Here is a 10101-nt window from a genome sequence, read left to right on the forward strand (position 1 = left end):
AATCTTGGGTGAGTTTAGGCATTTTGTTTCAACTCGCAAATTTACTAAAGATAAATTTGGAGAGATGTCTCTCTTTTCACTGAAAAACTTTGGTGAGATTGCAAACTCGAAAAAACTCACCATTGGCCAAACTCGGAAGTACTTTTCATGAAAAAGATACAACTCGGAAATTTACTAAGAAACAAGATGACAAATCTCGGGTGTAAATGTAGCAAACTCGCAACTAAATAAAAGTTTTAAATAGACCACATCCTGAGCTGCGAGTTTGTCATAAACATACACAGATCAGTGTGATTTGTGTTTGTTTCTGCATGCTAGCCTTCGCTAAAAGGTTAGTTAAAAAAAAAAGGATGTTGTCCTCTCCCCCAAAATGCATAACCAGCCCCGAGCTCCTCAGCCAGTCCTGGTTCCAAAAAATATGGCGGAAAAAAACGTGCAAGATTCCCCCGTATTTTAGGAACTAGCACCTGGCTGCTGACCAGTCCTAGTTTTAAAAATAGGGTGAAAAACATTGTGTAGGGGTCCCTCTATTTTTAAAACCAGCACTGGACTCAAACCCAGCCAGAGTGTAATGCCACAGCCAGTGGACCCTATCACCGGGTCACCCCAGCCAAAGCGTTAACACCCCAAGCCGGTCAGCCCTAGTTGGAGATCTCAGGGGATGTGGGGTCCTCCCCAATAAAAAGGTCCTCCCTCTCCCGTGCACCCCAGGCTTAGTCTGAAGCCTGGGGCTCTTCCCCGCACCCCTGGGCTGTGGGTACGGGGTAATAGTAGTGTAAATAGTGCTAAACTATAGTTTTTTACTGTGGAACTACAGGTGCCAGCATGCCTGCCCTTTGGCACTTGTGGAACTAAAAGTGCCAGCAAGCGGCCAGCACCCGTACCCCCACTGTAAAAAAATAGTTTTAAAAAAACACAACACACACACTGTACAAAGTACAACTATATTACATACACCTACCTACCTCACTCACACATACTTACCTGCTGCCCAACGATCGGTCCACTTCTCCAAATAGAGATCCAATGGGAGTACATGTGAACAAAGATAGTATACTCACCTCCGCTGGTTTCTGTAGCATCCCCGGTAAGTCCCAAGCACAGCAGACTGTAGCCGTCTATGTTTTGTCACATAGACGGCCACCCGGATTCTGATGGGAGACCCCACATGTAAACTCAGAAGCTGGACTCACCAGCCAATCAACGGCTGCTAATTGTAGACCAGCCGCTGATTGGCTGGTGGGTCCGGCTTCTGACATTTTACATGTTGGGTCTCCCGTCATAGTCAGGTAGCCGTCTATGTGACAACACATAAGGGTAAATTTACAAACAATTGAGTTTGGACGAAGCAAGCAATCTCTGGAGAGTTTGGCCATTTAATCTCCTTTGCTACAGCAAAAGTCTGGAGAGTTAGCAAACTCTCTTCAATTCTCCAAACACGAGTAACTTTTCACTAGTGAATTACAGAATTCGAGAATTTACGAAGATGAGAGTTTCAAAACTCTCACAAGAATGGACAAAACTCATATCCAAATTCGTGCAATCAATTCATCTGCCTGTGAGCTGCAAGTTCTGCAGAAACATACATAGATCAGCATTATCCATGTATGTTTCTGCCTGTAAATAGCCAAAAAAGAGTGAATTGTTAAAAAAAAATGACATAGGGTACCCCACTAGAAGCATAACCAGCCCCAGGCTGCTCAGCCAGTCCTGGTTCCTATAAACACACTGGATCACCCTAGCCAAAGCATTATCACCCCAAGCCGGTCAGCTGAAGCTGGTGATCCCAATAAAGGGGTCCCCCCTCTCCCAAGCACCCCAGGTTTAGGGCCTGATTCAAACCCGCTCACTAGATGCGGCCGCTCACTCCCATCGTATGGAAATTCCGCTAAGTGACATCAAGGCAGCCGCTCGCACGGCAAGGCATAAGCACGCCCACTATGTCTTGGCGAGCGATCACTTTGTGTTTACAGACGCCCACCAGCCTGTCTTTAGCCACCCACTAGCGTACATCGTCTCCAGAAAGTATATACAACCATTAGTACATCGGGATCCATCGGATCTGACCGCAGCACTTGCGGTTGACTGTACCCTCCCGTAAGCACTGCGAGCACTACAGTGTATTATTCAACTAGGTGACGTGTACTATGACGCTGCCATGGTGTGAAAACACTGTGGCAAGCCTGCGCTAACAACTCCAATCCCCCATTACTACTTGCCTGCCCGTTACCACCTACAAACAGCGTCTCCTGTCACTCATTCCACTGGGCTGTCTTTGCAGGACGAGCGAGCACATTCCGATCACTCGTACTAGTTTGCGCACGTACTCCGGGCACCCTGGCTACACGCTACTCCCCTGCCAGAGCCGCTTGCATGCATTTGCCCCCCAGGCTAAAAGTTGCCAGCCAGCCCCTGGATGACCCGGTGATAGAATCCCCTGGCTGTGGCATTACACCCCGGCCGGATTTGAGTTTGCTGGTTTTAAATATAGGGGAACCACTACGCAATTCCCCCCCTCCTATTTTTAAAACCAGGACAGGCTCAGCAGCCCAGTGCTTGTTCCCAAAGTACGGGGTAACCCTGTTCGTTTTTTACCCTGGCTCAACAGCCCAGTGCTTGTTCCCAAAGTACGGGGTAACCCTACTCGTTTTTTACCCCAGATCTTTAGGTACCAGGACTGGCTGAGAAGTCGGGGCTGGTTAAGCTTTTTTGGGGGAGGACCCTACCTCATTTTTTTTAATATTAACCTTTTTTTACTGGTACAACACACCAGCAGCCTTCACATATCTCACTGATATGTGCAGGCTGCTTGTTCGGGAGAGTTTGGCAGAGAGAAAACTCGGGTAATCTCTATCTAAACTTGCTACACGGGTGAGAAATCTCGATCTGCTTCACCGTCGGCCAACTTGGTCACAGCTAAACTCACTTCTTAGTAAATTTGTGAGTTTCAGAAGTATCAAATCATATGAGTTTCGGTGATGCAAATCGAGTTGAAAAAAATAAAAACTCAGACTGGATTCTTAGTAAATTTACCCCTTAAGCTGCATACACACACAACGATTTTGTTACCAACGATTTTATGATCGATTTTATGAACGATTTTCTGTCAGATTATCTGTCAGATTTTTTAAAGTGTAATGACGATTTTTTGAGCTACAAACAATTTTTTGAACTTCCATTATTGAAAATCGTTCAGTTGGTCAGTTAGAATGAAATACAAACTACAAATGGGAATGCGCATGAACGATAATCATTCATCGTTATAACTTAGAAACTGAATGATTTTTTCAACGATTGAACGATAACGACGTCGTTATAGTTTAAATCGTTCAAAAAATCATTACGTGTGTATGCACCTTCAATGTCCGGGCATGCTAAAAACTTGTAAAGAACAATATTATTAATAACTATTATTTTACTATTACCGACATACCCAAAGCCCAGGGTGTGCATGGAAGAGCCCTGGGTGTTCAGCTCAGCTCTGGTAGATCCTCGGGAGGGGGGACCCCATTTATTTTTGGGGACTCCATTTTCCAAGGAATTCCAACCGTGAGCTGATAAGTTTGAAACTGGTTGATTGTATGGCAAGGGGACCCCACACTGTGTGTCTCCCTGCTATAGCATCAGCACCCTGGGTTGTTTAGCCTGATACTGGTTTTTGTTGAATAGAGGGAACCCCACACTGTTTTTCTGCCTATTTTCCAATACCAGCCTACTTTCCAATACCAGCCCATGCTAGTTATTGATTTGCAGAGGGGGAGGTCCCACACATTTTATTATAAAATTAAATATTCTATTTTTTTAAACATAGTTAAGCCTGCACAAACCATACCAATCTGTGCAGTGCTTTCAGCCCACCAAGAAAGGTGGAGCTGCTTCTGGAAGGAGGTGGAAGTAGACAGGGAGGGATTTATATGCCATCCAAAACACGTTATAGCTGACATTTCCAGGATAATTACATTTTGTCTTGATTTGAGACCCAGATGTTTTTGGGGAAACTGAGGCATGCCTCAGTTCAGGTCAGAACCCCCAAAATCGTGTGTGTTTGGTCTTCAACAAAACCAAACCGCTCATCTCTAATATTTATTAAAAGAGATACACCTCCTACATATGTATTTATGCTAACATGCTGGTTTGCATGTGTCACATCTATGTAAGAATGTCACTTCTCTTCCCTGTTCCACAGCTAAGGGCATAAAGATTTACAAATGCAAAAAAGTTACATACAGTATCTCACGGTACTCATTTTATGGGCATGTACACTGCAAATGTACACAAGATACATTATGTATGTTCAACTCTGCATCAGGCCTGTTGTGATTTGTGTGGTAGATATTGGTAAAGACGAGTGTTGCAGAGCTTTAACTCAAATATTACATACCGGCCATGGAATATTTCCTTACACTGTGTGCATATTTTGACACCAACTTAGAAGTATTAGCAATCATCTACTACAAAAGGGTCCACACTAATTTATTTACAAAATGCTCAGAATAGCACTTTTTGGTGCATCATAGAATATACTGTATGACTAAGTGTTGGAATGTTTGTGTACAGGTGGCGGTGTTATGGCAGAGTGTATGCACACACCAGCATACTTGTTGCATGGAGTGGAGTGGAACATACAGGTCACCAGCCGGTGACTGTATGTGAGTAGCGGTGCAGGATGCAAGCAGTACCAGCATCTTGAGAAGGTTGGAAGGGCAGTAATTACATGGTCTCTGCGATGCTAAGTTATAAGATGTCCATCTCCTACTGTGGTGTTTTAACACAATGACAAGATGGCACAGTGCATGCACAGAATGGGATGCGGTCAGGATCCCGACCGCTGGAATTCAGCCGGTGAGAATGCTGACGCCGGAATCCCGACACTTATCAGTATACTGGCGTCCCATCCGCCGGAATCCTGAAGGTAAGTACTGTGTTGAAGGGGAGGGTTAAGCACTATTGGGAGGGTTAGGGTTAGGCTGTGGGGTAGTGGGGGGGGCGGTGGTTTGGTTTAGGGTGCAGGGAGGGAGTATTAGGCTTAGGCACTAGGGGGAGTTCAGGTTTAGGCACCGGGGAGGGAGGGTTAAGGTTAGAGGTTACCTTTAGGCATCAGCATTGTAACCTGGTCGGGATGCCGGCGTAAAGATTCTGACTGCAAGGATACCAAGCACCGGTATCCTGTATCCAACCCGCACAGAACTACAGATGGTGGACAATTTGGTAAGGGATTTAATTCTCTCTGGAGGCACCAATATGGAGTATGTGCAGTAGGGCTCTCCATTTTTTACCCCCTTCCCCTCACTACAAGCTTCTTCATGTTACACAAACACATACTTAAGGCTTTATCACAGCAACCTGTACAAACAGGGTAAAACAAGCAAGTAACCTTAACATTTCAAGTGAGTTTAGTTACTTTTCTTGGAATTAGCATCAGCTACACTCCTCTCACTGACTGCATGGACTATGGGCCTGATTCAGAGCCGCTCGTAAAAAGCGAGCGCTTGGTCTGAATTAGGACGGCCGCATGTTTTTTTAAATCCGGCTTCCTGGCCGCTCGCATAGCTGTGGGTGACCACCCACAGCTTTTGCGATTGGCCACGTGATGGTCGCGATGGTCACGACCATTGCAACCATCGAGCTTGCAACGAGACCCTTGTGGTAGGGTCTCATTTCCGCAAGCCCCAGTGAGCTTCTGGCTCTAATAGAGCCGGAAGCTCACCACTGACATCACTTGTGATGTCAGTGGGGCCGCCCCCAAATGGCATGGAACGCCTCTGTTTGGCAAGCCACCCCCCCAACCCACCTACCAAATGGGGCAAGCTGTCGATCAACATTGACAGCCACCCCTTTTGGATGCGAGCGCCGGAGTGAGTGATTTCTCGCTCGCTCTGGGGCTCGCGCATGCGTAGTGCGCACGCCGCGCGTGCGCACTGCCTAACAATTGACTCGCTTGCGAGTGCATAGTGCTTGCGAGCGGGTCTGAATCGGGCCCTATGCTACAGTCTCTTTCTTCACAGACTCAAAACTGTTGTCACTTTCACAGTTGTCAATGCCTTCCATACTTGTGACACTCAATTTAAACAAAGTTTTTTTGCCTATTTTGGTCTGCCACCCACACCAGTTGAATCTTGACTTCCTGGGTTTCCAGCCAATCAGCAGCAAGCAGCTATTATAAAGGCGATTCCTATAGCTCAGCCCAGTTGCCAACACAACAAGACTCATAGCCTCTCACATGAGACCTGTCTCTGTGCTCCACTGAGTAAACCTAGCGTACTCTCAGCTACTATTACCGCTTGTGACCTGTTGGCTAAATTCTCCAGTAAAACATCTCTCTGGTACCTGCCCAGAGTCAGCCAGCATCTCTCCAGTACCAGCCCGGAGTCAGCCAGCATCTTTCCAGAACCAGCACGGAGTCAGCCAGCATCTCTCCAGTACCAGCTTGGAGTCAGCCAGCATTTCTCTGGTACCAGCCCAGAGTCAGTCAGCATATCTCTGGTACCAGCCCAGAGTCAGCCAGCATCTCTCTGGTACAAGCACGGAGTCAGCCAGCATCTCTCTGATACCAGCCCGAAGTCAGTCAGCATCTTTCCGGTACCAGCATGGAGTCAGCCAGCATCTCTCCAGTACCAGCCTGGAGTCAGCCAGCATCTCTCTGGTACCAGCCCAGAGTCAGTTAACGCCTCTCCGGTACCAGCCCGGAATCCAGTCAGTGCTCCTTCTTTATCAGCTCAGAGTCCATTCCTAGTCCCTCTAGAACCAACCAAGGGTCTTAACCTTGCTTACTCAGCATCTGCACATTAGACTTCTTACATTTATCTGGAGTTTGGCTACTAATTGGCTACTATAGTTTTTGTCCCAACTTTCAACAAGGCTTTAATTATTCCAATTTTTGTAGCTGCAAGGAATTCATTTCCATTTCCTTTGATTGTAATAAGATCACATGCAGTTGACTTGGTGAACCACTCTTCATTGCAGCTGAAATGCTTGGCAGCACCTGAATCAATATACCAACAATCCTTTCTGTGGCTATATGTTACACTTAGGGCTGGCTCATATTTAGTTTTGCAATTCTTATTCTGATTAGCATTCACAATTTTCTGCTTCCATTCAAATGCTTTGTGACCTATCTTGTCACATAAGTATATAGCATTTGTACTTTCATTTTCATAGCATCTCACTTTTTGTGTGTAATGTAGTACGATCACCTTTCAACTCACTTTTGGCATGCATTCTTGGTCCTGCAGTAGCTTTGCTCTGACTGTGTTTGTGGCTAACTTTGCTGTTTGCTTCCAACGTTATGACTAGAAAGTCAAACATTTGTTAAGCTTTGTAGAATTAATGTAGTTATCTATTCATCTTCTACTTGCTCTCCTACCAACATTAGTTGCTGAGAAACATATCCTTTTGTCAGTGTAGTCACTCAAACTGCTGCATTCACATAACTTTGTATAATACAATACACATCTCAGGCTAATTCTTCTTATCAGACCCCCATCTTGATATGCTTCCTGCAGTGCTGTCTACATTTCATTTGGTGACACTTTCTCATGTATGATAGAGTACACATGTTGCCTAACATTCAAATCAATCATACCGATGGCTCTCTTTACATCTGGGCTTGGGATGTCCCCGGGATCCACTTGATACTTTCCACAACCTTTCACACTTTAGTTGCAACTCTATAGCAAATTTCCATGTAGTGTAATTCTCTGTACATTTAAGTTTGATAAACCCCAATATGGCTGTAGCTTCTGTGTGCATATATGTTAATGACATGATTAAGCAGCTCCTGTGTACTAATTAGCTTCTCTACTGACAAACTGCGCTGTAAACACTCTATGCTATCTTCACTCTGTGTTTCCAGGGGTCTAAGATGGCGTCTGTGTGCTGCAGCTGCTGGGTGTTCTAGAAGCTTGGGTCAGCTTATTTAGTGGCAATGTGAATGTACAGCCATACTTACAGTTATGTATGCACAGACTTGTTGCTTGGAGTGGAGTGGAGCATACAGGTCTGCAGCCATTGACTGTATGTGGGTAGTGGTGCAGGACACATGCTGTAACAGTAGTATGGGATTCTCTTTGCACATTTTTGGCTCAATTTAGTAAATATGTTTATTACTGTCATTAAACACATACAGTACTGATGTGTCCTTACTGTCATGAGTAACTAAGGATCAAATGAAATGTATTTTATGAATTAAGTAAAATATTCCAAATAATTAAGTGGAAGTTTAATACGATAGAAGACAATAATATGCGTTTTTAATGCATACAAACTGTACTGTTCTATTACATGTGTTTTAAATGGAGAATGGAGAGAGTTAATGGAGAATGGAGAGAGAACATTTTTGGTAAAGTTCTCCCTGTATACACTCACACAAACTCACACACCACAGGATGCTTGCAATTGGGCTGAGGCCTCTGCTATGTCCAAGGTCAGGGAAGCCAAGAGAGGGGGAATGGGTTCTCATTTCCTGGGTCCATCTAAAGGGGCCTTGAACAGCTGTCTGACATCTAACCTAGAACAGTTTTTAGTGTCTCAGAAACCCCAGCCATCTTTTATGCTTAGATATGTAGCAGCTCAGCCATTTATTATAATACTGCCAAGTATAATGGCATTGTGTACTCTCATCTTGCAGGTCTCATTTTCTCTGGGGGCCCTTTGGACTGTGGTGCACGAAACACTGACCGGCAACAGCCAGACCAATCTCTCCCGGCGGAGCCCTTGCGAGTCCAGTTATTGCATGTGATTCACAGTTGGCATCTCTCTCCAGACATTTGGCTCAGTTTGTCTCAGTCCCACCCCTGTCAAGAGTCCCTGCTTCTGTCCTACATTCCTGTCCTCCTACCCTGCTCCGCCTCCTCCTCTACTACGTCCCCATCTCCATCCTCAGTCCTTGTTATACTTACCTTCCTCAACTCTCATGGTCTCGCCGGCAGTGGGAGCAGTTGGAGTTTGCATCACCAATTGTTATATGGCCCCAAACTAGCATCTCACCTAGGGCCACATGAGGTCTTAATCTTGCTCTAGACTGAGACAAAGACACTGATGACTGCGTCACTTGCAGTACTGTGAACTCCCTGGTATTTGTTTGCACATTTCTTCACTTTTCAACTAGATGTTTTATTTAATCCATGTTGAGGTACTGTACCAAGGGTGACACATAAGGCTAAGCTAAGGCACATCAGTCAGGTGGTATGGTGAAAACATTACCTCAGTGTTCTCACAAGGCATCTAAATTGTTATCCTGAATACCATGCAGAAACTACTGTTTCCACATAATTTTTGGAATATACTGTATAGCATGGGCAGTATTTATCAAAGTACCATATCTACTAAGGAGATATCACTGATAACTCCTGCATTAATGACGGACCCACAGAAAACTGCCATTGCCATAGACCCCTAGGGGAACAGCAATGCAGTCTAATTTACCAATCTACCTTTACAGTGGAGAGAGATGATATGATCCATCAGCCAGTACTGTGGAAATACATAGCCTGATGGCCTTGCATGTGCAGTAGGTGAACCAGAAGAGAACTCTTAAGAGTTATCTGATACCATGAAGTCCAACTTGAGAAGAATAGTAAATTGCTAGTCATCAGGGCAACATTGCAAATGATTTTAAAAAGACCTTTTGGGGGCATATTCTACTGGGTGTTGGATTTTGCTTGCAAAGAATTTTGCTCGCCTCAAACCCAATTTTTCAATTACCGAGGGTATGCTTGCTCCCAATACCCATGGTAATCAGTTTCATTTATTTATTTTATTAAATGGTCACAGAAATTTTGCAGCCAATTCAAATGGGGGACAAACATAAAATGTCCAGTTAGCCTTTTGTCCAGGATTACTGACTGCCACCCATTACCTCACCTCTCCTCCGGCAGACATGTTGCACTCATACACACAGCAGGACCCCACACACACCAGCAACACCCCACACACAGCATGTTGGGGCAGCGGTGGAAGAAGATAGCTGAATTAATCCATAATTATTTACCTTCTGGCAGCGCTAATTGGAAACTTTCACTTGCTTATTCATTAGGGGAGGGGGGTGTGAGGGGTTCCGGAGCAAATCCTTACAATTTCTCCATAAAATAACAATTTAAGAAA

This window comes from Taudactylus pleione, unplaced genomic scaffold, assembly GCF_031769625.1.
Source record: "Taudactylus pleione unplaced genomic scaffold, aTauple2 ptg000007l, whole genome shotgun sequence".
Lineage (NCBI taxonomy): Eukaryota > Metazoa > Chordata > Amphibia > Anura > Myobatrachidae > Taudactylus > Taudactylus pleione.